Below are 27,357 nucleotides of genomic sequence, written 5' to 3'. Positions count from 1 at the left end.
AATATTTGCGACATATTCAAGAGTTGAAATATTAATATCCTGGCCGGGTACAGTGGCTCATGTCTGTAACCCCAGCACTGCCTGTAATACCAGCACTTTCCTGAGACAAGGCAGATGAATCACTTGGAGTTCAGGAGTTCAAGACCAGCCTGGGCAACGTGGAAAAATTCCGTCACTACAAAAAATACCAAAGTTAGCTAGCTGTGGTGGTGTGCGCCTGTAGTCCTCGCCACTCGGTGGGAATGAGGCAGGAAGACTGCTTGAGCCAGAGTGGTCCAGGCTGTGGTGAGCTGAGATCACACCACTGCACTCCAGCCTGGGTGACAGAGTGAGACCCTCTCTCTCTCTCTCTGTCTCTCTCTCAAAAAAAAAAAAAAAAAAAAAAAATCCAGAATGTATAAAGAATCTCTCAAAAAAAAAAAAAAAATCCAGAATGTATAAAGAACACCTACAAACCAGTAAGAAAAAGATAGATAGCCCCAAAGTAAAACGGACAGTATGTATGGACAGACTGAGAAGAGAAATTGCAAAAGGCCAGTAAGCATAATAAATGATGCTCAATCTTAGAAGTAATCATAAAATACAAAATACAGTAATAAAGAAGTATTGCTTTTTACTCACAAAATTTGTAAACATTTTAAAATGATTGCTAATATGAAGTTTTATCAAAGATATGGGAAAGTAGTGTTATAAACAACTAGTAAAAGGACAAACTTATATTCTTCTGGGAAGGTAATGTATCATTATCTACAAGAATTTTAAACGTGCGTATCCTTTGGAAGAACAATTGTTCTTCAACAGGTCTGAAGAAATAATCAAACATGTGCACAAGTTACATAAAATGATATTCTTGGTAGCATTGAGCGTTACAGTAAAAAATACAAAAAAACCTTAAATTCCTATTAATTGGGGAATGAATGATCTATAAAACATTCATACTATAGGGAGAATACAACACTTAAAAAAGCTAGTTCTATAGTGATATGGAAAGACTTCCCATACATACTGTCAAGTGAAGAAAAGTGAGTCAAAGAACATGTTGAGTGTAAAAATATTGACATTTAAATATCACACATATAGTATTTGAGTATCTACAGATGATGAAATTGGTTTCCTTTAACACAAAATATCTCAAAATATCTTGAGATTTCAACCTTTTCTTCCCTGGTTGGCCTTGGTAAAACTATTCTTTGTATCTTCATTTTTAGACACTAAAATTAAATGTTAGTGCATAAAACACGTAGGAGCATCTACTTATATATATGTCTAGGTGTTCAAAAGAGAAATAATACATGGTATGTTCCCTCAAAATCTGTGGAATAGCTTTTAGAAATCACTTCAGAGCTACACTTAAGTAGCATGAAGCAATCACAGTACTTAGAACAAAATCAATCCTTCCTCCCTTCCTCCCTTTCTCCCTCCCTGCTTCCCTGCCTCCCTGCCTCCCTCCCTCCCTCTCTCTCTCTCTTTCTGTCTTTCTTTCTTTTTTTTTTTTTTTTGAGACAGGTCTTGCTCTGTCATCAGGCTAGAGTGCAGTGGCATGATCATGTCTTACCGCATCCTCTACCTCCTGGGCTCAAGTGATTCTCCCACCTCAGCTTTCCGAGTAGCTAGGGCTACAGGCACGTACCACGATGCCTGGCTAATTTTTTTTTTTTTTTTTTTTTGTAGAGACAGGGTCTCACTATGTTGCCCAGATTGGTCTCAAACTTCTGGGCTCAAGTGATCCACCCATTTCAACCTCCCCAAGTGCTAGGATTATAGGCATGAGTCACCACACCCAGCCAAAATTATGTTTATTTTAGACAATATACACAAATTGAATACAATCATCCCTTAGTATCTATGGGGGACTGGTTTTGGAACCTCTCATGAATAACAAAATCCATGGCTGCTCAAGTCCCTGATATAAAATGACATAGTATTTGCCTATAAGCTATGTCCATGCTCCTAAATCCTTTAAATCATCGCTAGATTATTTATAATATCTAATACAATGTAAATGCTATGTGACTGATTGCTATACTGCATTGTTTATGGAATAGCGACAAGAGGAAAAAAAAGCCTGTACATGTTCAGTACAGATGTAATTTTCTTTTCCAAATATTTTTGATCCATGGTTAGTTAATTCCATGGATGTAGAATCCTCAGAAACAGAGAGCCAATTATATTTCCTTTCAATCACAAATTTTAACACATAAATAGGAGTGTATGAAGCCCAATTACCCAAATTACGTACTATTTTTTATGCTCATTAACATGGATTTTAATATTTTACAGCAGAAAAGGCTAGAACATTAAACAGAAGCCTTTATACAAGCATTTGACTTTGTTTCTTTATACTTATTATGTAAATGTCTTTGGAATTCTACAGATTATAATCCAAGATTTTTATTTGATGACACAAAATGCTTAAAATGATTTTTGCATCCATACAGAATGAAAACATGACAGCAACATTGATGCTAACATTGAAGACATCAATGTGCTGTGTTTGAGTTTCAAAAATACTCAGCATGGCAGAAACTCTTGGGAATCTGGAACGACCTGGAGGTTAAAACACTGAAGATGGCTTAGGAGGCTTCAGGAACATTAAAAGATGAAATGATGCAAGCAATTTTATCTCTAGGCAAATCAATCTAATGTTAATGAAAAAATTTCCATGGCAACCTGATACAGAAGCAAAGGTGCAGAATAAAATATAAAGATTTCTTTATTTTGAACAGAAGGTACCATTTGAAGATTTTATTCTTTATTGCAGCTTTTTCTTTTTTAACATCAATTGGGATGCTTTAAAATTTTTATTTTTATGATTCTCAAGATGGACACTGATGAGTCTGACTAACCAATCAGCTAATAAACTATCCTCTAATGATCTACACAGTCACTCTCTGAAATAGGTTATGTAATGTTTGGGAGCATGTATTAATTCTAGTTCATGGCTAAGCAGTATTATCAGCTATTGATTGGCTATTTTTGTCAGAAAAACATACAAAATGGAATCAGAAAACAGATGTTGACATATAAGTCATCTATTAAACACAGTGGGCAACCTGGAAAAGTACCTTGAATTTTTACACTAAAAACAAGAGGGACAAATGAAAGGATTCCAACAAATGTATAGGAAAACAGCCCTGAAACCCTCTAATAAACTTTAAATTTAGACCATCCACTCATTTCTTACTCAGATTAAACAATTGAATCTATAGATGTGTTTGCAATGATAATTCTAGTGTTTCAGGCATGAACACTTCAACAAGATAATATTATTTTTGAGAAAGAAATCTAGGATATTGTAATATGAGTGCTATAATTTAACAGTATTAAGTGACTGATGCTGAATGACAGAGATAAAATCCCATGCTGATTTGTATTTTCAACCATAGTTTTACATCAGGCATTGCCAAACATCTTACTACTATATAAATTATGTTTTTCGAAGAAATTTCTGGCAGCCTCAATCTACTTCAAGGATACATACATACAGACACACACACACACACACACACACATATGCATGCATGCACATACACGTTCAGAAAGCCACTGGGAAATTCCACATTATCAAGTCTTCATTAGTCTTACAAAGTACAAGTGGAAGATTTGTTATAAACAACTAAAAATGAAATTATACTTAGTAAAAACGCATGTTATGAGACAATAACATTTATGTTCATCTTTTTCATCTTGTTCAACAATAGATTCATAAGAGTTATTAGGTCATACTGAATCAGTAATATTTGGATAATGAGGATTTTATAACACCTAAATGTCCTTTTTCCCTTACTGGACTTTATGTATCAGACATAATTCTAGGCACTGGGGATTCTGTAAGGAAGAACAGAGATCTGGACCCTGCTCTCCTGAAGTTTACATTGTAATGGTGCATACAGATCAAAAACCAATAACCAACTTCATATGTAAAATAATTGCAGGTGATGTTATGAAAGAAATAAGGGTTCAAGAGAGCATATGGGTAGGAAAGACCGGCTTTAGATAAATGGGAAGTCTCTTCTAAGAGGGTGGCATTTCAACAAGAGCTAAAGGATGAGGAAACAAGCTGACCATAAGAAGAGAATCAGGGGAAAAGTATTCCAGGCAACAGAAACAGGATGCGAAAAACTACAGAGCTGGACAAAAGCTGGGTAGGTATGTTTTAGAAGCTGAAGGAAGAATTCACTGTAATGAAGTGTAACTTGAGTGTAATGAGGAAAGTGGGACTGGCATGAGATGAGGTTGGAAAAATAGGCAGGCAGGGAATCATGTATGGACTTATTAGCCATCATCATGTTTTGCTTTTTATTTTAATTGCAATGAGAAGCCATTGTAAGAATATAAGCAGAGGAGTGACAAAATCTTATTTGCTCTTTAGGAAGGTATCTCTTATTGCTATGTTGAGAATTGACTGGAAGAAGCAATCTGCTGGAAGTCTTTGTGAGAAAAGCTGACAATCTGATGAAATTTTGGATGCCTTGTTTATAGCTGTCTCTTCAAGCTGCTTCTCTGTAGTTAACTCTGACCGATAATAATAGGCATAATGGGAATAATGGGTCATGTTTTCTTGGAGATTATAACAGCCTAAGAAGTGTACAATGGGAGTGTTACAGTTATTTTAGACATTGGACAACTATATTTCAAAGTATTCAAAGCCAGAAAAAAGTACATGGTCAGCAATTATGTTTGTTGTTCTTATTGAGACAGGGTTTCACTCTGTTGCCCACGCTGGAGTGCAGTGGCACAATCTTGGTTTACTGCAACCTCTGCCTCATGGCTCAAGTGATTGTCCCACCTCAGCCTCTAGAGTAGCTGGGATTACAGGAATGCACCACCACCCCTGGCTAATTTTTATTTTTTTATTATTTATTTATTTAAATTAACTTAGCATATAACCAGCACACTAAACAAAACTACCCTGGCTAATTTTTGTATTTTCTATAGAGACTGGGTTTCACTATGCTGCCCAGGCTGGTCTCAAACTCCTGGGCTCCAGTGATCCAACTGCCTCAGTATCCCAAAGTGCTGAGATTATAGGCAGGAGCCACTGTGCCCAGCTACCAGCAACTGTTATGTGGAAGACAAAGAAGGTCTTAAAGTTATTAATTTACTTTTTTTTTTTTTTAAAAAAAGGACTCTCTGAATATACAAGCCTAAAGAGAGCGCTGTACAGGCTCAAATGGTTGTACAGGGATTTTTCTAAGTGGCTCAGGTATAATGAAGCCATATTTCAAGAGTAAAAGGCAAGGTACATAATCTAAGATTCAGTCCTTTAGCACTTATGTGCTTTGACTTCTGAATACTTTCCTGACCTCATTTTGTAGCACTCCTTCTTCCTGGATGACCCTCCAGTCATGCTGTTCCTCTTTCTGTTCCTTGAACATGTCAAACTTATTCTTGACTTTGGGCTTCGGCAGGTGCTGTTCCATTTTCCTGGAATGCTCTTCCAGCTCTTCTGATAAGTGCTCTTGCTCATCACTTCATAATTCATGGGGCATAGGGTGGAATACTCAGAAGTATCTTACTTAGTTATGGGAAGTAAGCAGACTTATTCTAAACACTGGTGTGGTACTTGCTACTATTTTAGCTCAAATATCGCCTTGAAAAGCATGTTATTTTCTACATAGCACATATTCTGAAATAAAATAATTTTATTTATGTGTCTATTTCCTTTCTCCCATCACTAGAATTTAAGCAAGAGATCAAGGATTTTTTCTATCCTTTTCATGACATTATTTCTAGTGCTTAGCACGGCATCTAGAACATTATACACGCTCAAAAACATATTTATTGAATAGAAAGAAGAAATAAAGGTAGAAAGAAAAGGGAGAAAAAATGAAAAGCTATGTGAGAAAAATATCAAAAAGTTTATCAAGTCCAGAACAAACTAAAAGCCTAAAGATACAGAAAGAAATCTTTAAAGTTATGTTCAGAACAACAAGAATAGTATGGAAAAGACTTTTACTTGGATGAATAATGCAATAATAAAATAAAAATAAAATTATATTTCAATTTTCAACCTTATATCAAAGTGATAAAATAAATTAGATCAAAAATAAGTAATAAACTGTAAAATAATAAGTAATGACTCTGGCTTTAAATCAACGTGGAAAAATAAGGGTCAGATTTGCCCTCCTGCCTGAAACAACCAAAAATAAAACAGGCAAAATATATGAAACAATGGTTTTTAAGACAATGGACAGCAGGCAATGAAGGAGCAATCCCTCAGAAATAGTAAACAAATGAAATGATCCCTAGAACTTCCCTAGCTTATTGTCTTGAGAGAGTTTCCAGGCTGCATGCAAAGAGGTTAAACCTAGCTGGAGCTCAGCAGAAATCCTAAGTAGAGAAAGCTTATCTGAAGAGTCAAGGGAGACCAATGCAGTGTGAGTTTACAGAACAGAATGCTGGAGAAGACAGAAACACACTGGGGGAGAAATGCAGGGATCTATTGAAGGTTCCTTTTGAGTATTCAGCATGTGAGGGGATATCTGAGGCTGAGAAAATAATTGCTTGAAAGAAAGATAGTCACACAGGGCTCAGAACTAAAATACTTCGTAACTCGTAGGCATAAGCTAGAATACTCAGAAGTATCTTTCTCAGCAGTGGAGAATAAGAGGACCTAGACTGATACTGTTGTAGTAACATCTAATGAGTCTTAAAGGCAAAACCTAAAAAGATCAAATGGTTTTTTCCAAGTAATTTAACTGCATCCTGGAACATAGCTGAAGAATATTTAAAGGCATAAACAAATACCCAGGACCCAACAAGAAAAAAAAAAACAAAACAACACAAAACCCCACAATGCTAGCACCCAATAAAAATGATCAGGCATGCACAGAAGCAGGAAAACATAACACATAATGAGGAGAAAAATTAATCAATCTTGTATGAATCTCCAGGCAATTATGTTGAATGAAAAAGCCAATACCCAAAATTTATATACTCTATAATTTCACTTATATAACATTTTTGAAATGACAAACTTTTAGAAATGGGGAACAAATTAGTTGTTGCAGGGGTTAGGAATGGGGGTGAGGGTTGAGACAAGAGAGAGGTGGGTATGGTTATAAAAAGGCAACATAAGTGATCTTTTTGGTCATGGCACAAATCTGTACCTTGCCTGTGAAGGTAGATCCATGAGTCTGCACATGGGACAGAATTGTATTGAACTAAATACACACACATACAGATAGAGTGCAGGTAGAATTGGGAAAATCTGAACAAGATCAGTGTATTGTATCGATATATTCTGGTTGTGATTTTTTACTACAATTTTACCAGATGTTGCCATTGAAGGAAATTTGACAAAGGGCACACAGGATTTCTCTGCATTATTTCTTAAAATTGCATGCAAATCTACAATTAAAGCCATTAAATTTTTAGTTAGAAATCAATGGAAACATCAGAACTGACATAGATTTTTAGAATTAGCAACAAGAACATTAATACAGTTATTATGGCTGGGCTTGGTGGTTCACTCCTATAATCCCAGCACCTTGGGAGACCAAGGAGGGTGGATCACATGAGGTCAGGAACTTGAGACCAGCCTGGCCAACATGGTGAAACCCTGTCTCTACTAAGAGTACAAAAATTAGTTGAGTGTGGTGGTGCGTGCCTGTAATCCCAGCTATTCGGGAGGCTGAGACACAAGAATCGCTTGAACCTGGGGAGTGGAGGTTGCAGTGAGCTGAGATCATGCCACTGCACTCCAGCCTGGGTGACAGAGTGAGACCCTGTCTCAAAAAAAAGAAGAACATTAATATAGTTATTATAATTGTATTCCATATGTTTAAAGAGATAGAGATATAAAAGCTATTTTTAAAAAGAGCCAAATTGAACTTCTAGAGATAAAAACTATGTCTGAGATAAAAAATACACTAGATGAGATTAATAGCAGATTAGACATTGCAGAAGAAAAGATTAGTGAACTTGAAGATATAACAATAGAAACTATCCAAAATGAAACAGAGGGAGAAATGAAACTGAAAATAAAATGAACAGAATTATCAGTGGCCTGGTAACTCTGCTACCTGATTCTATCTCCAGCACCCAGACTTAAGAAAAAAACAACAACAACAAAAAAACAACACAACTATCTGATAACTTCTGTTAACACTAATCAAAAGAAAGCCAGAATAGCCATTTGTGATAATCAAAACAAAAAACACCCAAATACCCATCAAGAAGTCAATAAACTGGTTGTAGTATATCCATATAGTAGAACATAACTCAGAAAAAAGAACTATTGATTTATGTAATAGCAAGAATAAATATAAAAATAATTATCCCAAGTGAAAGATGCCAATTGACAAAAGAGTATATACTGCATTATTCCATGTATATACAATTCCAGAAAATGTAAACTAATCTATAGTGACAGAAAGCAGTACAGTGTTTGGGGACAGCATGGAAGATGGGGAGAAGTAGGAGGGAGGAATTAGAAGGAAATACAAGAAAACTGCTGGTGGTTGTGTTTTCATTATCTTGATTGTGATGTTTTACGTGTGTTAAAACAGTAAAATGTACTCTTTAAATATGTACTGTTTTATTGTCAATTATATCTCAAAAGGCTGTTAAAAATAAATAAAAGAAGAAACAGCTCTTCTTTACTGAAGAATTTCACTTAATAAAAGTAGAAGAAACGAAGGAAATAAAAAAAAACTCTATTATAATGACCACCCTAGTAATAATTACAGCAGGCATGATCCATCACAATTAATGCTAAAAATAGTAAGTGAAAGTTTAAGAAGACAGAGGATATTTGTATAATCTCAAAGTATCTCTTTCCACATAGTTATTAATTACAAAGGGGGAAAATAGCAACTTTACAGTGCAGAAGCCTGATGTAAACCTCTAAACCAAGCAATAAGGTTAGTCTCATCAATAATAAGATGTAATCAACATCATGTGACCCTACTATGAAGCACTGAGAAGGGCATATCACTTCCAAGTATTTGTCCTCAAAATGCATAATCTTAATCTACTAAGGATGAAATATTAGAAGAACCCAAATTGAGGGGCACTCTACAAAATGCCTGAATAGTACTGGAAGTGTCAAGGTCATGAAAGATAAGGAGAGACTGAAGAATTCTAACAGATTGGAGGAGATGATGGAGACATGAAAACTAAATGTAATATGGGATCCTGGATTGGATCCTGAAAAAGATAAAGTATATTAATGGAATAACTGGTGAAATGAGAAGAAAGCCTTTAGCTAACAATACTATATCAATGTTAATGTCTTAGTTTTAATAATTACATTATGGTTAGGCAGGATATTAACTTTACAGGGTTTAGTTAAAGGGTATATGGGAATGTTCTGCACAATTTTTTAACGCTTCCTGAACTCTAAAATAATTTCAAAATAATTTTTTTAAAAAACAGAATAAATCATAAGCTCAGACAGATGAAGAAATAGTAGCAGATCTTTCACCTGCTTTAAATTAGGGCAAGCATTCTGACCCACACGATTTCCTGGAAGAAATGAATACAAGAAACTGGAGATGAAATGACTGGATTGATGATGGTAATCTTTGAAGCACTATAAAGATAAAAGTCATGCTGGAAGACTAGAGAATAAAACTGTTTCCATTTTTTTTTTTAAAAGGAAAAGAATGTGGAGGCCTCAAATTATTAACCAGCCAGGCTTTAAGCCATGCTGCTGAACTCTGCAAAATTTCTTGAAGGAATTAATGAACAGATAGTTTTATACATGTTTAGAAAGGAAGGCAGTGAAAGCAAGCTTGGCTTCATCAAGAACAAGACATGTCAGACTAATCTTAATCATTTTCTGAAAGTATTACTTGGTTGGCAGATATGAAAAATGCTCTAGACATAGTTAATTTGATTTTAAGAAGGTATTTGGCAAAGCCATTCAAAATCTCCTTAAGGACCAGATGGCAAAACAAGAGCTAGATGATGTCTCAAAAGTCAGATATACTTATTATTGACTAAACAACCATCCACAGATTTATGACTCAACTTCCTCTTAGAGAGTTCTCTATTGGTAGATCAAAAGGCTTTCTCTGCAGTTCTATTCAAATAAACATTATTTTCCATTAACTAGGATGAACACAATATCAACAAGAATGAATGCAGAACAGAAGTAGAATCCAAATATCCTTAAAAAGGTAAAAAATCACCTTAAATATAAGATAAAATGCAAGAGATATAATTTATAGTATATGACATAAAAAAGACATTTGGCTAACTCCAAGTTTGATAAGTCTACTCATACAATATAGTTAGTAATAGGGTTAATAGGATCATAATTATCAGAAAGTGATGTTCAGAGCTTATGTTACAATGTGGAACTCTTCTGATTTACTGAAAGTTTTTCCATATTTCATTCATCAGGTTTCTTTAATTCCTATATAAAAAAAAATAAATCAATCTTCATGCTGGACAGAGATTCCAAATACCTTTGAAACAAGAGTCTTTGTTGAAAAATCATCCTGCCCAGATGGAATAGGAGTTAGGATCTCATTATAACCAGTTTCTGATTATGTCAGTGAATAAGAGTTTCAGCCCAGGGCCAGGATGGCAATAGAGTTAGAGTTGAAGAAAATAACCGGGAGAAGACAAATACTTAACAAGCACTGGTAATAAAGAAGTAACATTCCTGCTGTGTCTTAGGTGCTAACCCTGCTTTAGCTAGAACCAGCTCCACTTTAATTTATTTTGTATATTAGGGTTCTTTCTGTGGAATACCATATTACTGAAAAAAAAAAAAGAATTTTAAAAAAGTAAAAAAGAAAAAGTTAAAAAAAGGATTCTGTCAACATTCCATTAGATAAAAGCATTCTATGTTTATAAATAAAACGAAACTGAAACAATTCAATGATCTTTTAAAATATAAGGATCAGAAGACAGAAACACTGGGGCCACAAGATGCACATTCATGTATTAGCTAGAGAATAATAAAGCCAAATATAATCAAGTTGATCATATAAGCAGTTTGCTGGGGGTTGACAATTTTTACTACACAGTTTACCTTAATCAAGCCTTTTCTATCTCACACTTAAAACAATTTCATATAGATGTATTGAGACCCTCTAGGATTTTAAGAGTGAAAAGAGAGAAAAGGTATGTACTTGAATAATATTTGGCATCTGAAATCAGCAAGTCTTAGTAATTATATGACTGTTGGGGCCTGAGGACAATGTAAGGAGTTTAGGAAAGGTGTGATAAATAAATTATAACATATGAGTTATAACTCATTTGTTATATAAGTCAGGGTCCTGGTGGAAAACAAGACAGTACACTCAAAAGTGTAATTTGCAGAAAAATTTATCTACAAAGACATGGGTAAGATTTAGGGGAACTGACACAGGCAATATTGGAGACCCATTATCATATCTAAGTCAGAAAAGGGCACTTCCTGGGTGTTGACAGGAGTTGTGCCCTTCAGTAAATGGATGTAGCTAACTCATGGCAACCTTGTAAGAATCCCCCAATCTCACTCCCTTCCCACCTTCTGATCTTTTCCAAATGCCTTCCATTGGGCCACACCCAGTTGGAAGCCAGAAGGCAAGAAAGCTCTTTGACGTAGTCATAAAGGTGACTGAACAAAGAGCAAGGTGGAGAATAAGGCTAGGTTGGAAATGTGAATTTTGGAATCAGCAGCTTATCTGTGATACTTGAATCTACAAAAGTGGAGAGTACACAGAATAAAAAGAGTAGTAGGTGAGCATGGAATCTACAAAAGGGAAAAAAGAAAGAATATCCCGAGGTTATGAGCAGTACTGTGGAAGTGTAGATTTCATGGAAATCAAGGGAGTAGAAAATTTGTGGAAGAAAGCTGCCATGAATGTTAGATATTGAAAACAGGGCAGTGGAACTGTGTTTGTAGCCGCCGCTGTGCATGGTCACCATGCTGCCATTGCTCTCTAACACCAGCTCTGGCTCTAGCTCACTAAGCTCTAGCTGAAGGAGGAGGGGTAAGTAAGGAGGTCTCCATACCAGGCTCCTACACAGTTGACTGCCTCTATATCCACTGGATATGACAACTAGATGATCACTGTTGCCCTTAGTGAGAGCAGTTCCAGGAATGTAATAGAAGACGAAGCTCAGTTTTAATGGGATAAAAAGTTAATGAGGGATGAGAATGTGAACACAGCAAACTCTATACTTTTGAGAATAATGGATGAGGGGAAAAGAAGAATGAGTTGAACACAGCTAGAAAAAAACAACTTCAAAAGAGAATATTTTTTAGAGTGACAAGACAAATAACATTAAGGTATAAGGTAAAAAAAAAACTAATGGAGTAAAACTGAATGTATAAGAATTGGAGGGCTATTAGAGATTGCTGGAGCTTGTTCACCGGTACATCATGAGGGGGAAATGCCCTGCCCACAGCCCTTGCCCATGACAGCGTGGCTTATATGGTGTGATTCCTCATCAATACAGGTGACTGACTAACATTAGGCATACATGTTGGTTAGTGACCTGTTATCTATTATGAAAAGATGAGTTGGGGCCGGGCGTGGTGGCTCACACCTGTAATCCCTGCACTTTGGGAGGCCAAGGAGGGCGGATCACCTGGGGTCAGGAGTTTGAGACCAGCCTGGTCAACATGGTAAAACCCTGTGTCTACTAAAAATACAAAAATTAGCCAAGTGTGGTGGTGCACGCCTGTGATTCCGGCTACTCGGGAGGCTGAAGCAGGAGAATTGCTTGAGCCTGGGAGGCAGAGGTTGCAGTGAGCCAAATCATGCCACTGCACTTCAGCCTGGGCAACAGAGCAAGATTCCGTCAAAAAAAAAAAAAAAAAAAAAAGTTGGACCAATGGATTCTCTTTATTAGGAGTATAAACTAAGAAATATGGAAATAATTGGCTGAATAGTGCTAGAAACTCAGATGAAAGGGTAGTGGTGTAAAAAGAAAGGATGGTGCAGCAGTAATGAGCCATGTTAAAGCTGAAGTTAGATGAAACAAAATCTGTAAGCTGCTAAAGAAAACATCTGTGAAGTAGAACATGAGAACACTAGCTTTTAGAGAAAGCAGAACAGGCCAGAGATGAATAGAGAGAAGCAGAGGCTCTGTGAGAAACTATATCCCTTAAGGGGAGACAGTGAACTGCATTGGTATCTCATAGCTTTCCAGGTATGGTCCACTGGTATCCTTATACTAACTCACCTTTTCTCTTAGCATGAACGGGTTTTCTGTTCCACATCCTGAACTCCAACACCAAGACAAAGACTAAAAACAAAGCCATGGAGGAGATAGGAAAGGAAAAGTCAACGTGGAAATGGTTGGCCTCAAACAGGAATGAAAAACCTACACTTCATTGATCTTAGGAAGAAAGTAAGAAAAGGTATTGATACAGGAGTCAGAAGAAAGTTCATAGCTCTAATATATTTATCATGTAACAAAATGCGTTTAAATTAAATGAGTTAAGCATCTAACCAAAGAAGTTAGAAGAGAGGCACAGAGCAAGCGCAAAGAAACAAAGAAGGAAATAACAAATATAAAAATAGAATGACATTGAGAACAGCATTAACAAAATAATAACAAGAAAAAATAGCAAACCAAAAGCTGATTACTTAAAAGTATTAATAACATAAGCACACTTTTGTTGAGACTAAAAAGAGACAAAAGACAGAATGTTCAAATAAGGTATGGAATGAACAAAAAATGAAAAAAAAAAACAAAACAAAAACAAAGTATAGAATGAAAAAAGGGAACTAACTGGAGACACCACAGAGATTAAGAAACATAAGAACGGTTATTATGAACAACTATATACTAAAATATTTGAAAATAGAAATGAAATATATGAATTCCCAGAAAAATATAGAATATCCAAATTGTTATAATATAGAGCTTGAATAAGAAATAAAGAAATTAAAGTGACAATCAAAGACCACCCTTCTCAGGAAACCCCAGAGTAAAATAACTGTAGATTCTACCAAATTTTCAAGGTATAGTGAATTCCTATTTTAAGTTGTTCCAGAAAACATAGAAAGAGCAAAAGCTACTCAAGTTATTATTTATGAGGCTATCATAAACTTGACTCCAATATAAGGTTAAAATAATGCCACGAAAGAAAAAAGCAATATAGCCACACAGTGAATTCAGGATGTCAGAAAACAATAGGACCCCACATATTTATGGGTGCAAAAATGCATTTGCTATTTGTATATCTTAGAACATTTGTAACATAAAGCAGTAAAAATTACAAATAACACTAGATAGCAATAAGGTAACATTGTCTAAATGTCTACCCTAGTTATAAGCATGACCTTTTCTTTTCAATTCAAAATTTCAATATATCCTCAGTGACTCTCAATAACTCCTATTACCCTCAACGTACCAACTTCCCCTCCCATGCCACTGTATTGTGTTACTGCTACTAATCCTTCAGGTGAATTAGAGTTGAACGTGAACACCAAGAATATCTGTTCTGTCTGCAATTTATCTGAAAGGAAGCTGTGCTTCCTGTATCTATCAAAGTTGGAAAACTAGAGGCTAAAATCCAAAACCAGGATAAAGTGAGAAGAGACCAGGGTAATGGACAAGGGTAGTGGACAAGGACAAGGAGATGTTTGCTGCTGACACTCATATTTGGTGCATCTGGTTAACTTGAATTAGGATAATTTAGACAATTTAGAAGCACTGGTTTATAGCGTTGATGCACAGGGATCAATTTTTTTTTGTTCTTTTTTATTTTGGGGGTGCACAATCTGTTTCTTGGTATGGTTTCAACATCAACTCCCTGCCAACCTATGAAGATTAAGTCTGTGAGAGATGTCCTTGGAAAAGGACACGTCAATCATAGACTGTGCCACTTTACTGTCTTGTTATTTTAACTAGTCTGGGTAATATACTGTTTACTTTCCTTAATTTCAGACTTTTGACTGTTGGAGGTGATTTATCTCTTCATTGTAGGTTGAAGAGGAGATTCTGAAACCTATGGAAAACAGATTGGGTGGGCATAAATTTAAAAAATTACATGGAAATACTTTCCCACAGGATTGCCAAACTTCTCAATTCTCTAAAACATGCTGATAGTTTCTTGTTTTCATTTGTCCAGATACTCACACAGGAGTGAGAACTTAATAATTTTAGAAGGCCTTCATCTTTAACTCCCTTGGCTTCTCTATAACAAAAACAATATCAAACGTCCTATGGCCTATAATATTTCTAGGACTAACTAAATCCTGGAAATACAGAAAAGAAATATACTGTAACCCCTAGCAGAGGATTACAGGCTATATTTAAGAGGTTGAAAGGCAGTGAGTTTTTACAAATGTTTCCAATTTGCAATGACATTAAATAAAGAAATGAAAATAAATCTTTCATTGTAACCATTATTCTCTAAGTTAACAATGGACTAAATATTTATTTAAATAAATAAAGAGAAAATAATTCCTAAGCTCACTGTATTAAGAAAGAATGGGTCCGATTTTACGAATGCTCTCTATACTGCAGGCCTGATGAAGGCGAACACAGACCAGTAAGTAAAGGATGAAGAGAAGTTCCTCAGGTAAACTGGAGTAGGGGAGGCCTTTTAGCACAGAGCTGGAGCTGAGGCTGGCTCTCCTTGGTTTAAGTTACTGTTTGATTTAAACAAAGGCATAAAATAACTGTCAGACAGATAAAATATCCTCAAGAAGTAATTTGGAAAAATAAACACACCAAAAAAGTCAGGGAACAAAGCTTGTACAGTGCTCAGGCTATGGTGTACATAAGTGGCTCTCAAACTGCAGCATGATTAAGAATCACCAGCATCGTGTGTGAAAATTCAGAACTCTAGGCCAAACTGAAGATACCAGATTGAGAAGACTAGGGTAGCATTTTGGCATCTCTATTTTTAACGAGCAACTCCAGGTAATTTTTATAGAAGTGAAAGTCTAGACACAACAAACTGAAAAACACTGATCTATAATATCATAAAGAAATAAGAGTATTTGGCAGTTCCCCAGTTTATTTTTGTTAATAAAAGCCAATCAAAACCCATAACAAAGATTTGAAATTTGGATTCATGCTATGTCGCTGTTTACATTGTTTATTATAGAAAACTATAGCAATAATGAAATGTGATAATCATGTCTTCCAAAACCCATAGTCTAATATGAACTTTGTCTACATTATTAGAAAAACAGATGTTTGTAATAAATAGTATCACTGTTATATGCAGGAAAAAAAAACCCAATGAACTAATTTCTACTTTGTGAGAAAAAAGAAAAACAAAAATGTACATAATGTGCTATACTAGGCTTGGAGACAAGCTACAACAAAAAATTATGAAGTTTTCCAATAATGCAATACAAGAAGAAAGAACAGGAAAAAATAGTGAACACATATAAGGGTCAAGGGAAATATCCTTTTGTAGAAATACATGTTGTATATCTTTATTCCTTGATGAACAGATGCAAAACCTAAGACAATATTAACTTATCTGTTTTCAGAATGATGATTTGTAAATATTTGCTTTTATCTGATAACTTCATCAATATATATATTAGCTTTCTGTATCTTTGACGAGATACAGAATAATTGAAAAAATGTGCCTATTGTAAAAACATCTGGAAGCTTCCATTAATTTTTATTTATATACCTTCTAAACTCAGGAAGATGAACATATTAGACAGGAATGTTGTCTGCTGATAAGAAATCCATTCCTTGTTTTAGGTGACCCCAAAGTATATTACTTGTGAAATATATAATGTCAAAAGAAAAACATTATAAAGTCAAACATTACATTCAGGCAGGAAAAAGATTTAAATAATATAAATTACATGAAATCATCCTGGTATTTGCTAAAATCCCTAGTATGCAGTGCAGAGAAATAGTAAGTCATTGAGTCATTTAGTCTGAGTGAAGCAATAAAATGTCAAAAATATAGCTGCAAATTAAACCTGTAAATTTTTCTGTTCGTGCTAAAATATATACGAATATGATAAAATTATTTTTAGCTATGGATTTTCCCTAGTAAATACTGTTCTTTAACGCTGTATTCTAAAACATCTAAAAATAATCAGCATTTTTGTAAGCCCTTAACGGAGGAAACAAATAACCCTGAAATATGACTTGATTAAATAAAATATTCAGAAACCTCAGGACATTTTCTTCTCTTGTCTCATCGATTACTAGGTTTATTAAAGAGTCTTGGGAGTTTGAATTTATTGGCTTGAAATGTAGACTTTGAACTTTGCAGAGTGATTTGTGAATGTGCCTGTTAAAGGCTGTAATCATTCCTATCCTATGTAGACCTTTGAAATTGAATTCCTTAGAGAAATAGGAAAAGAAATTCCAAAAGGGATTAATATTATTAAGAACTTCTCAACACCAAAAATGATGTGCATAGGATGTATATTTTATTTAAAAATTTTAATTAACAATTATTACTATAGGCCAGGCACAGTGGCTTGCGCCTGATTTCCCAGCACTTTGGGAGGCCGAGGTGGGAGGTTCACTTGAGCCCAGGAGTTCGAGACCAGGGCAACATGGTGAAACTCCGTCTCTACAAAAAATACCAAAAATTAGCTGAGTGTGGTGCATGCCTGTAATCCCAGCTATTTGGGAGGATGAGGTGGGAGGATTACCTGAGCCCAGAAGGTCGAGGTTACAGTTAGCTGAGATCATGCCATTGTACTCCAGCCTGGGCGACAGAGTGAGACTCCATCTCAAAAAGTATATATATACATATATAATTATTATTATAGACTGAAAATTCAAATGTTGATGCTCTAACCCCTAAAGTGACTGCATATAGAAATATGGCCTTTAAGGAGGTAATTAAGATTAAATAAGTCATAATGTAATAATCAAAACAGCATGCTACTGGTACAAAAATAGACACACAGATCAATGGAACAGAACAGAGAAACCAAGAGTAAAGCTACACACCTACAACCAACTGATATTAGACAAAGACAACAAAAACATGCAACAGGTAAAGGACTCCCTATTCAATAAATGGTGCTGAGAAAACTGGCTAGCCATATGCTGAAGACTGAAACTGGACTCCTACCTCTCACTATATTAAAAAATTAACTCAAGATGTATTAAAGACTTAAATGTAAGACCTGAAACTAGAAATTCTAGAAGAAAACCTAGGAAAAACCTTTTCTGGACACTGGCTTAGACAAAGAATTTTTAACTAAGACCAAAGGCAAATGCAACAAAACCTAAAACAGACAAATAAGACTTAAAGAGCTCTGCATAGTAAAAGAAAAAATCAACAAAGACACAACCTACAGAATGGGAGAAAATATTTGCAAACTATGCATCCCACAGAGGTCTAATATCCAGAATCTATAAGGAAATTCACAAATCAACAAGAAAAAGGTGAATAACTCCATTAAAAAGTGGCCCAAAGAAATGAACAGACACTTCTCAAAAGAAGACATACAAATGGCCAACAAACATGTGAAAAAATACTCAATATCACTAATCATCAGGGAGATACAAATCAAAACCACAATTAGATCCCATCTCACACCAGTCAGAATGGCTATTATTAAAAAGTCAACAAATAACAGACGTTGGTGAGGATGTGGAGTAAAGGGAATGCTTATATACTGTTAGTGGGAATGCAAATTAGTTCAATCCCTATAGAAAATGATGTGGAGATTTCTCAAAGAACTAAAAATAGAACTACCATTCTATCCAGCAATCTCACTACTGGGTGTATATCCAAAGGAAAATAAATCATTTCCTCAAAAAACACCTGCACTCTTATGTTCATTGCAATACTATTCACAATAGCAAAAATCATGGAATCAAGCTAAGTGTCCATCAATGGTGGGTTGGGTTGGAGATATACATATATACATATATGTATATATATATATTTTCCTATTTATATCACATTACACACACCCCCCCCATGGAATACTATGCAGCCATAAAAAGAATGAAATTATGTCCCTGCAGCAACATGGATGGAGCAGGAGGCCATTATCCTACGTGAAATAAATCAGAAACAGATAATTCAATATTGCATGTTCACACTTAAAAGTGGGAGCTAAACAATGGGACATAAAGATGGAAATAATAGACATTAGGGACTCCAAAAGAGGGGTAAGGAGTGGGAGGTAAGGGTTGAAAAACTACCTATTGGGTACTGTGTTCACTATTTGGGTAATGGATTCACTAGAAGGCCAAACCCCAGCATTACATAATATACTCATTGAACAAACCTGTGCATGTATCCCCTGAAATTATAATAATTTTGAAAGATGAGGTCATAATGGCATGGTTCCAATCCAGTAGGATTGGTGTCCTTATAAAAAAGGGAAGCGACAACACAGATGCGCATGCACAGAGAAAAGGTCATGTGAGAAGACAGCAAGAAGGCAGCTGTCTGCAAGCCAAGGAGAGAGGCCTCAGTAGAAACTAAACCTGCCAGCACCTTGATCCTGGACTTTCAACCTCCAGATCTGTGAGAATATAAAATATTTGTTGTTTAAGCAACCCAGTCTGTGGTATTTTCTTAGGCAGCCCTAGAAAATGAATATAATTATATGATGTATAAAATATATATACACATATATGGGAGCTATGAAGCATAATAACACATGCTTACAAATCCATACTAACTCTAATCTCAAACTCCCTGCCCCAGAAGTAATTATTATCCTAATTATTTTTCCAGGAAAACATTGAATTATCTTAAAATGGTTCAAAAGTAACATTTTTAATAGTTTATATCCACAATGATTTCATATATAAGTCACCGAAGCCTTCTCTAAATTATCTGTATGTAGGAATCAACAATTCTCCCTTAACTAATTTACAAAATCCAACTTTGAACATATTTTTCAATTGCATTCTTCTAAATTTTATATTCGTCATTCCTTTGCTGTGGAAAAAAACTTTTACCACATATTTAGGTAGTGCAAAACAATACGTTTTGTTCCTTTGGTCAACCTGTCTTCTTCTCCACCAATAACACACTTTCTTAAATCCTACAGCTTTACAACAAATCTCATTTTCTGACAGAGCAATTCCATCCTATTTTCCTCATCTCTTGTCTATTCCACGCTCTTTGCTTTTTCATATGAAGTTTAGATTCCTCGAAAACCCTGTTAGGATTTTTCACTGGAATCAAATTAATTTATGAATCAATTTGGAGAGAACTGACATCTTGATTATATTGGATCTAATATATTAGTATAAGCTCCATTTAGATGTTTAATGTTGCTCAATAAAGTTTATGGTTTTTCCATAGAGATCACACACATTTTTGTTATTTTCATTTCTGTGTACTTTATATCTTTGTTACTATAGTAAATATTATCTTTCCTAACTTTTTTGTATTAGAAATGCAACTTATTTTTGTAAACTGATTTTACAGTCAAATAAATGGCAGCTAAATTCTCCTACTATTTTTAATAATTTTCCTATTTCTAATTATTTATTAAATCTAATAATTTAATTTTCATTTGTCATGTCCTTCAGACAAATGAAGGCAGTTTTATTTCTTTCTTTTTAATGCTTATACTTTGTATTTACTTTCTGTTCTTGCTGTGAGAACTCTGACCTCCACTAAAATGTTCAATCGTATTGCTCTGATTTTAAAGTAAATGCTTCTAGTACTTCATTGGGAAGAAAGATACTTGCTGTATGTTCTTCACAGACAATCTTCATTATGTTAAGGACTTCCTTTCTATTTTGCAAAGAGGTTTTTTTCTTTCATTCTTCCCATGAATGAGTCAGTTGAATTAAAAATATCTATTGAGATGATCATGTTTTTTTTCTCTATTAATCTGTTAATACGTTAAATAATTTTCCTCTCTAATGTCAAACCATACTTGTATTCTTTGGATGCCTTCCTTGGTCATGATGTATTTTCTTTTTTATATATACATTATTATATTCAGTTGGCTAATATTTTGTTTAGGATTTTGTGTTAAAGTTCATGAGTGAGAATGCCTTGTGCTTTTACTTTCTCTTGCTGTCTTTGGCTGGTCTGGCTATTAAGGGTTTGATATAGATGTACGTTGCTGAGTTTAGAGATAGTCCATCTTTTTCTATTCTCTGGAGGAATGTGTAAGTTTGAAATGACCTTCATTTGAAAGGCCAGGGGTCAGTTATAGCCATGTAGGCCTAGAGCTTTTTATTTTTTTAATGAGAAGTTTTTAATTAAATATTTGATTCTTTAATATTTACAGGACCATTTTAGCTTTCAATATTTTCTTGAGTCACTTCTGGTAAGGTATAATTCTTAGGAGTGGGTACAGTTCATCTTAGATTTCACAGTTTATTGGCATATAAAAACATATACCATATGTTTATTGGCATAAAATATCTTCTTATCTTTTAAATGTCTACTCACAGAGATGTGTGCTTCCCTTTTTTACGCACATCACTTATCTCTGTTTTTTCTTCTTAAATTTTAACTAAATAAACTTCCACAGGTTTGTCAATTTTATGGGTCTCTCAAAATAAGTAATTTCAGGTTTTGTGGATCCCACTGGCTGAATGTATGTTTTCATTTCATTAGTTTCTGTTCTTTATTATCTCATTCTTACCTTTTTTAAAAAGCGGTTGTTCATTTTCTAACTCAATAAATTGAAAACCTAGGTCATTAATTTGTGGCCTCTTTTTTTCTAATGTAAGTGGTTGAGACTGTGTATCTATAAATTTTACATGTTTAGTTTTTGCCCAGTTAAAAGTACTTCTTTGGTTAAACAGTTATTCAAAGATTTAAAACGTTTCTAAATGTGTAATAAATTTTAATTTATCTTTTTGATATGGACTTTTATTTGTCAGAGAATGTGGTCTATGAGACAATTCTTTGAAATTTGCTGAGACTTTGTGGTAAAACTATGGCAGTTTTTGTAAATGATTAATCACTCGAGAAGAATGTATATTCTCTAATTGTTGGGCACACAGTTCAACACAGACAAATGTATATTAAGATTTATTATAATACTGAATTTGCCATTTTCTTCCTTTAATTTAATTGAATTTTATATATTCAGAGGTTATGATATTAAGTGGATAAAGAGGCTTATGAATATATTTTTCTACTGAGTAGTACCTTTCATTATTATGCAGTGACCTTCCTTATCTCTAGTCATATTCGTTGCATTAAAATCGATGCCCAGTTTTGTTTTGGTTGGTGTTTGCCTGGCATAACTTTTTGCTATTGATTCATTTTCAATCTTTTCACATTTTTATGTTGCAGAGTATAATGTTCTTAGACTTGTTTTCAGTATCTCACTTTTTGCTTTCTGTTTGCGCCACTTCTTCTATGCTTAAAATCTCACTTATTGTCTTAAAAATAGACTTACAAAATTTATATTTATTTGTTTGAAACTGTATTTATTTCATTTCCTCCCTCTATTGGATTGCAATCCTTTATGGGATTATAATCTCTTAGTGGGTTACCTTGGACATTCTACTAGGTATACTGATGGTTCCTGCTATACCCCCTCCCCTGGCTTTCATGCTATTTTTGTCTAACATTTTATTTTTGTCCTTTTTATCAATCTCTGAAACTAGATAAGATAATAATACCTATTAGTAGTATTAATAGCAGCAGTAATGGTGTTTTATAAAGATTTTATTGGATTTACTCACATTTGCCAATTTTTTCACTCAATGTTCCTTCTGGCATCTCAGATTCTCCTTTGAAATTATTTTTCCCTTTTTATATATACATTTTATACATTTTATATATAAATGTATATATAAAAATTCAGTTACTGAATTTTTTTTTAACCATTATCTTTCAGAGGTTTCTTTAGTTTATGCCTTTTGATAGTACGCTCTCTGTTTTTGATTATCTTTTTTTCATCTTTGGATTGAAGGAAAGTTTTGGTAGGCATTCATTCTTAGGTTGACAAGTATTTTCTCTCAGCACTTTGTTTTTTTTTTTTTTTTTTAAGAAAAAAATGTCTATTATTTATTACACTGAACAATTCTGACCACCAACAACCAATGGGGTCCAGGAGAGAAGAACATCTTGCTTCTCAACAAACTTTCCTCCCTTGCTTTAACATTTTTGAGGATTCTTTCCCAAACCTATTACCCATCTGTATTATGATGGTTACATATTTTCCAACTCTGCCACTCCTTCCAGTGCATTATTTTTAGTATCTTCATTAAAGGTGCAAAATAAAATAAAATAAAAATAATAGAAATTCTGTACTTGTAATAACAAAACAATGTTGGAAACTGTCATTAAATCAGGACAAGTGAAAAACAGATCTGTTCCCAGACTCACAGGACTATAAATTTAGGAAGTACACAAAAAAATTAAAAATTAATTACACTCAATAGGATACATTAAATATGTACAGTTTTTGTATGTCAATCATACCTAAGTAGTTTTAAAAACAAATGATCCGACCCATACCGCCAACTAATAAAGAACAAACAAATGAGTCATACAAAAGAAAAATCACACATTTTGGTTTACTCCTACTTTTGAGTTAAGAACACTAACAATAAAATTTGCATGCAACGAATACAGTTCCCTAAATACAACAGATGAATTATTTTATATACACATCTTATTTTTATTTATGGAGAATCGGTTAATAAACACATTTTAAGTCAACATATTATGTATTTATGAGTGGGAAGCAACCTTAAACATTTTAAACACCAGAAATATACAAAACAATTATAAGTGAAATAATAGAGACAAGTCCCTTGTGTTTTGATCCTGGAGTCAAACCATAGAAATCTCAGGTTAAGAGATTTCAAAAATATTTGAAAAATATTGTTTCGAATATTAAAAATCATGTGTTTGAGGGAGAGAATTAACAGCCTTTCTTTGCCTTAAAATACTTTACGTTTTATGAAATTGCAATTGGAATGAAGCAGCTCCTAAAGTAGTCAGTGTTCAGAGGAAGAGAAAATTGAGCATAAGAGCCAACTACCGTTTTACTCAACTCCTTCACAACGCTCAGCTGGAGAACTTCTCACTTAAAAGACCTGTTGAAGGTCAGGCACAGTGGCTCATGCCCATAATCCCAGCATTTTGGGAGGCCGAGGCGGTGGATCACTTGAGTCCAGGAGTTTGAGACTAGCCTGGCCAACATGGGGAAACCCCATCTCTACTTTAAAAAAAAAAAAAAAAAAAAAAAGCTGGGTGTGGTGGCAGGTGCCTGCAATCCCAGCTACTCGGGAGGCTGAGGCAGGAGAATCACTTGAACTCAGGAGGCAGAGACTGCACTGAACTGAGATTGCACAAGTGCACTCCGGCCTGGGCAACAGAGTGAGACACTGTCTCAAAAGACAAAACAAAACAAAAAAGAGCTGCTGCTGAAGTCATGTCTATTTTGGAAAAGTAGTACGAATGAGTTTTTCTACATATTAGCTACAATTTATGGTAATTTGCGAAATGTTTTTCCGTTTTTAAATCTGAGAGTCTCTATCTCCACTCACAAAGCAACAGGCACTGCTAGGGCTCTTAGGCTAACATCTGCCACCCCACCAGTCTGCATGGTCCATAAACAGGTGTGCAGAGGACCAGAGTTCACCTGTCAGCAGCCCCGCGGAATCCGACTCTCCAGACTTTCTGCCATTAATTACCATAGATGTGGCCTTTTTCCTGATATTCTATTCCCATTGGAGGCTTTTTATTAAGGCCTTGTTCCTGTGAACACATTTGGGGCACAACATATTGTCTTCAAGAAGCGGGGGTGGAAAATTGGAGGCAGGAAGCAAGAAGAGTGCACTCACTCTCCCTTCTTGCTTTTCTGGAACCCAGGCTTGACCAGCATGAAACTGCAGGTGAACCCAACCATCTCTGTCTGCAGGGAGACTTTTCCCATGGACCACACACCACCTGACACCACAGGCCTCTTGTGGAGATTCCACTGCCTCTGGCGTCCTCGCCCTGGCCGAAATTCTTGCCCAGGAGGCCAGCAAAGCCTCTGGGGCAGAAGTTGTCACCACAACTGTATTAACTCCCTCAAGGAGAGCAGTGGAATCTTCCAGGGCAGGCGGCCCCTCCGCAGGGGGAAGGGCCACTTCAGGAGGATGTGTCTCAGAACTTTGCAGGGACGTTTCCCCTTTTTCCACCTTTAATTTTTTTTTCAATGATTTCCGGATTTTGGCCTCTTTTGCTGTGCTAGGAAAATCCTTTTGATTTGGGTAGGCAAAGGCACACAGGCGCTTATATGCATCCAATTTCTGGCCTTTGGAGCTCAGCTTCAATTGTTGGCACCAGGCCCGCAGAATGTCCCGGTGAATCAGATTAACAGGTGGCAGTTTAGAGGATAATGGAGGGATTGGTATCTTCCTCTGAGGTCTGGGGTTGTCACTGCACTCTGCCTTCTTCTTAGGACAGAGCACTTTATTGCCTTTGACAGACATTTTTTCTTTGGTTCCCTTTGCTGATGTTCCTGGCAAAGCAATCATGTTTGGTTGATTAGAGGTTTGCTGATCCTCTTCCCTCGACTTCTCTGTGGAGGTCTACTCCTTGCCTTTTGCCTTCTCCATACTTGTAGAAGCGGAGCCTCGCAAAATCTCTCAGCACTTTGAAAATATTATTCCATTGATTTCTAGCTTCCATTATTGCTGTTGAGAAGTCTGTGGTAAATTTCATTGTTTCTTTTCAGGTTATCTGTGTTTTTTCCCCCTTAAGCTGCTTTAGCATCTTTTTTGTATTTGATGACCTGCAGCTTTGCCATATTATCTCAAGGTATGGATTTCTTTTTATTTCTTGTTTGTTATACACTGTTTTCACTATCTGTAGACCCCTGCTCTTTACTGTTTTTGGAAAATCATTAGCCATGAGCTCTTTAAATATTATCTTTCTTTCATTTGCTCTATCTTGTCTTTGTGAGTCTTTTACTAGTCTCAGACTTTCACATTTTAGTCTACAAATCTCTCCCTTTCATATACTTCATGTATTTTTCTTTCTACGCTATGTTCTGTGTCATTTAAAAAAACTCTCTCAATCCACCAATTGTCTCTTCACCTGTATCTAAATATAAAAATAGGAAGATTCAAGCCACAAGACATTTGTTACTTTCCAAACTGGTCAATGGAAAACAATAACTATACGTTTGTAATTACCTAATCGCATATTTGTAAATATGCATTTTTCTACATATATTATTAAAATATATTGAAGCTATACCAAATTCTAAGTGAATTTTAATTAGAATATGAGTGCTACATAAACACATTAAGACAAAGGTAGCCAAATGAATATTTTTAAAAACTTGATTACAATTAATGATTTAAGACATAAGAAGATAAACATTTTGTATCTTTTTTAATACTAGAGAAACTGAGTATTTCTCGTGAGAAAAAAGTTCTCTCGAACACAACTGATGAGCTATTTATGATATAGTGTAAAACTAAAACTACTCTGACAAAAAACTGATTTATTCTACTTAAAAGTGAGAGGAAAAAATTTAATCATGTCCTCATAGTTGCAGAGCTATAACTTATTAGGCAGTAGAAGAAATGCTTAAAGTAAGGAAATGAAATATTACTTTTCAGTTTTGAAAAGGCAGGCTCCTAAACTCTTAAAACAGGTTAGAAATTTTGGAGGTTAATGTGAAAAAGCAGCAATATGACTCAGGCCAACTTTGAAATTTATCAGGAAACCAAATGTCATTAAACTGATTTTTTTTAGTATTTTATCTTTGCTTAGAATAGTTAAGGATTAACATATAAAACCATTTTACTCACAGACAGTATCATTTTTAAGGAGTGAAAATATGTATAAATTAATGAAAACTGTAGAATGCATTAAAAGAAAAAGGCAATTCATACAGCTTATCTACAGTTTCCTGCATATACTCTGAATTACAAAAGGAAATACAGGAAAGTTACTGGTTTATAGCCTCAGTCCCAAATCTTAGCTACATAATAGGTAATTTCTATTAAGAGGGAACACTTTTTCATGCAAAATTAATGCAATGAAAAAATGGATACTTTTATTTCATTTGCTCCCATGATAACCTTAAGAAATACATACTCACCCAACTAACCAAATTTCTTAAGTACAAAGTTCAAATTCAAAGTATGAACTAACTATCCTTCTCTTCTTTACCTTTTTGTAGGTTTCTATTGTCAAGGATACCCTAGAAGAAGGAAGGGGATGGAGAATACTTAGACTGTCTGTCCATAAGGGACAGAGGACAAACAAGAAGTATTGGAGGAAGCAGAGTGAGTTATTGAAGGCCTCCACAGTAGAGACAATTTTCAGCCTCCTCTTTAGATTTATATAATTTCTTATATTTTGATGAAAATAATTTAGAGGAAGCAGTGAGAGAGACATAATGACAACATCAGTGGTCAAACTGTAAGAAATGCAGAGAAAGTGTAATAGTTATACAAGGTGTCTATTTGTTTGCTTAGTTGCCCATGAAGCAAAGACATAGCGGTCCCTTACTGGTTCTCAACCAGCAATAATTTACTATCTGTGATGGTTAA

General features: G+C 34.9%; 1 protein-coding gene and 1 pseudogene across 2 annotated transcripts in view; both read right to left on the bottom strand.

Annotated features, from left to right (window-relative positions):
- Positions 1-27,357, bottom strand: part of MBD5 (methyl-CpG binding domain protein 5) — a 323,726-nt gene that overhangs the window by 97,681 nt on the left and 198,688 nt on the right. The gene's annotated exons all lie outside the window — the stretch shown is intronic.
- Positions 24,523-25,428, bottom strand: LOC112635819 (annotated as a pseudogene). The gene has a single exon (XR_003122097.1). The product of XR_003122097.1 is annotated as a developmental pluripotency-associated protein 4 pseudogene (transcript).

This window comes from Theropithecus gelada, chromosome 12 (genome assembly GCF_003255815.1).
Source record: "Theropithecus gelada isolate Dixy chromosome 12, Tgel_1.0, whole genome shotgun sequence".
NCBI lineage: Eukaryota > Metazoa > Chordata > Mammalia > Primates > Cercopithecidae > Theropithecus > Theropithecus gelada.
Note: the sequence above shows the minus strand (reverse complement) of the source record. Positions and strands in the feature narration are given on the sequence as shown.